The sequence below is a fragment of the Triticum aestivum genome, chromosome 7D, assembly GCF_018294505.1.
Source record: "Triticum aestivum cultivar Chinese Spring chromosome 7D, IWGSC CS RefSeq v2.1, whole genome shotgun sequence".
Lineage (NCBI taxonomy): Eukaryota > Viridiplantae > Streptophyta > Magnoliopsida > Poales > Poaceae > Triticum > Triticum aestivum.
In genome coordinates, this window is record NC_057814.1 from 209,837,735 (window position 1) to 209,841,093 (window position 3,359).

A 3,359-nucleotide genomic window follows, 5' to 3' on the forward strand; every position below is an offset into this window, starting at 1 on the left:
CGCTACCCGTGCACACGACTAGACCAAGGAACCAGAACCTTTAACCAGCCCGTACACTACCTCTGCTTTTCCACCTTGCCTTACTAAAGGCCCGCGGGTCGAGACCCCTGACCGGCGGTCCCGCCCTAGGGTGACTGTACCTACCTGGCTACAGCCACCTTCTCACCCATGCAGAGGCAGCTACTTGGCATGGGTAGTTGGTTCAGCCCGTCCCATTCCAGGTCTATGGTCACTACGATTTGCGCCGCTTTTGAAGTAAGCGCCAGTTGGTTGTGTCCTAATGTGATACCCTATGTAGAGGAGCCCGCCATCCAAGCCGACCCTCCCTGGGTTGCTTTCACCAACATGAGCTCCCCTACCCACCAAATATTTATTTATATTGTAACCCTACCTGGGTCACAACTACTTAATACAGATGCTTCACCTGATCTGGTCCAATTGCCAAATCAGTGGATCCACCTGATCCAAATTTCATTTTATTTATGAAAAATACTTATTTTAAAATCTTATGCAAAATTTTGGAAATGACCCATAGCCCGGAAAACATTTATCAAGACATGGTCAAGGAGATGACGACTTGCCGGATAGTGCTTCGACCAACTCGGAACCACCGGGCGTGGCTCCTACGGATCCGAGATCGGCTCCTGATAATTATTTCACAACCATGTTTATATTTCCTAATTTAAAATCTAAAGATCCAGCAACACGGCCATGTTGGGCAAGCCATAATTAATTAACTAGGTTGTGATACGTCCTAGCGTTTCATTGAGAGATAAAATGCATCAAACCATCCAAATCAGAGTAGCATGCACGTATGCCATCCAGTCTAGAGAGTAAAAAATGATAAGTAAAAAGGAAACAGTAGCCTAGTACTGCACTACTAGTACTTTACTCGTTGAACCCAGCTCGTTCCTCTCCTCGTCTTCTCTGCTATCCCAAGAACAGAACCAGCCACCCACCTCTCTCTCTCTCCCCAAGAACAGAGCATGGCCGCCGCCGCCTCGATCTGCCCCGTGCGGCATCTCCGGCGACACGGTTGACACCTACAGATTCTCCTCGTCCCCCTCTACCATTTCCCCCTATTTATTTTATCTGCCGCCGCCAAAAACGTCGCCACCACTCAATCCTAGCGCCGCCTGATTCAGGTCCGGTGGGCTTGCCACCGGCTGCAGCGGCAACGACGTCTCCATGCCTACATCCTCCCCCAGCGCAGCCACACGCACGAGGCGTGCAGCCACGGGTGTCGGGCGTGTGCGGCTTCACCGGCGCTGCTCGGTCGCATGGCTCTGCTGCTAATGGTGTGGAACCAGCCACATCCTACTGCTACTACTGGTAAGTACTGATTCTGATTCCTTCTCCATAAGTGTTCCAAATTTCACATCGAGTGCTTGCTAGATGTCAACGTGGGTGTGCATATAGTGTTCATTTTATCTCAGGCCCTACTATTGCCACTGAACCATATTGCCTTCTTTCTCTTTGTTTATCTCAAGGCCATGAAATTAATCAAGATTTAATCTGTGGCGTGGTCATGGTATTGCTACTAATTAGATCTAAATGCTGTTCCTAACTAGTGCTACTCATCCTTGAACACCATATAGAAGCAAATAGTGGCAGTGAAACTCCAAAATTAATTACTTGTGAGTAGATTATAAACATCAATCACTCAATTTTTGCTACAGATTGGCAGGGATTAATAATTAGAACAAGGTAGTATACACAGGAAGATTGATCTTTTGGATACACACATACATGTCTTAGCAAGTTACTAGTACTTAGGATTTGATTCTTGGCATGTTAGATCTAGTACAAGCCATAGATGTCATTCACAGAAACTTTTACAAGCTTTTGCAATTGATCTAATTAGTTTTGATTAACTTGGGTGTTTACGCAAACATTTTGTTCTTTTTACAGCAAGATAAATAGACCAAGGTGAATAGATGCTCATGGACTGATTCAAACCGAGGTGAGGATAGACAAGAAGTCAAGCAAGAAGGGCTAACAAACAAGGTACTTGATTAGTACCTGATGGCGCATGCAACCCAAAGGGCTTCACCGCAGTGAAGCACAGCAGTGTGGCAGAAGGTGAAAAGGCAAGTGGTGGTGGTACTCCAGTGTATGTGTGTGTGTGTGAGGTGGAATGGACCACAGTGAAAGGAATGGCTCCTATTTATAGTGGGGTTAGTAGCTATTTCGGTTTGGAGAGGCATTACATCTGGCATGCATGCGTGGTTAGGCTTGCATGCATGCCTCCACTTGTGTCTCTTGTAGGCTGTACTAGGGACAAGTGTAATTTGCTTGACTGGCCATTAGTTGGCATTTACTTTATGTGGAAAAAAATGAGACCAAGATCTGATTATAAATTTGTAGAATATATGGAGGTTTGGAAAATATTTTGTTGTGCATGGTCAAATGCTATTTGCTATAATAAAAATTAAATGTGAGGTGTTTCCATTATTTTAATTAATGTTTGGGCAACGCCGTTGAAATTATTGTTATCTAATTCTGACGGTTCATGCACATCGTACGGTCACTGGAGCTAGAATCGTTCATATCGACTAAGTTGACAAAGCCCTCCGTCCCCGTCAACTTAGTTGGCCCACAAATCAGCCTCCCACTATTATGGGTCCCAGCTAGCAGGGGGTATTCATTTTTTTGTGCATAATAAGGAGGCACTTGCGTGCGAAGATATAGCTGGTGGGTCCAACCTGTCAGCGGTGGGAACATTTTTTATGAAATACAGAGGCCCTTCCGGTGGGTCCCAGCTGTCAGGTGGAGGAATCATTATTTTGCGCGTAATAAGGAGGCATTTCCTTGCGTGCGGCCGTGGACCCAGCTGTCAGCCTCTCCACGCACAGTCTACTTCCGATGGTGTTGTTCATTGACCACGTTGACCACTCCGCGCCGAGCGCATCCAAGGTGGTGGACGACGGCGAGGCCCCGGGCAGCAACGAGCTGGAGATGGGAAGACGCGGGAGTAGAGTCGCTGACGGAGAGGTGTACGAGGGTTAACTGGTTCTGGTGCGGTGTGGTTCGGCAGTCGGTGGATAAGAACAGGAGGTGTGGAGGGGTGGAGGGATGGCCTGGCCATCGGTGGAGTAGCGCTTCACAGCGAAGCGTGCTAAGCAGAGCTGCTAGCAGCAGGAGGCGGGAGCAGGTGGTCCCGGCGGCGCTGGCGGAAGAAGACGAGAGATTGAAGATGGATGCCGGTCGTTGGATGTAAATCCAACGGCTAACGATGTCAGAATCATTTGTTGACTAAGTTGACAACGACTTGCATTGGCTTCGACCTATTGGCCCACATTTCAGCCTCCAAAAATGTGGCACGTATTCAACCCATTTTTTTAGAATTTATAGTCCTT

At 47.4% G+C, this 3,359-nt stretch overlaps 1 long non-coding RNA gene across 1 annotated transcript; it reads left to right on the forward strand.

Annotated features, from left to right (window-relative positions):
- The first annotated feature begins 820 nt into the window (after nucleotides 1–820).
- LOC123165555 (uncharacterized) lies at nucleotides 821–2,388 on the forward strand. The gene is made up of 2 exons (XR_006483046.1): nucleotides 821–1,332; nucleotides 1,912–2,388. It is a non-coding gene; the product is annotated as an uncharacterized lncRNA (long non-coding RNA).
- Nucleotides 2,389–3,359: the final 971 nt, after the last annotated feature.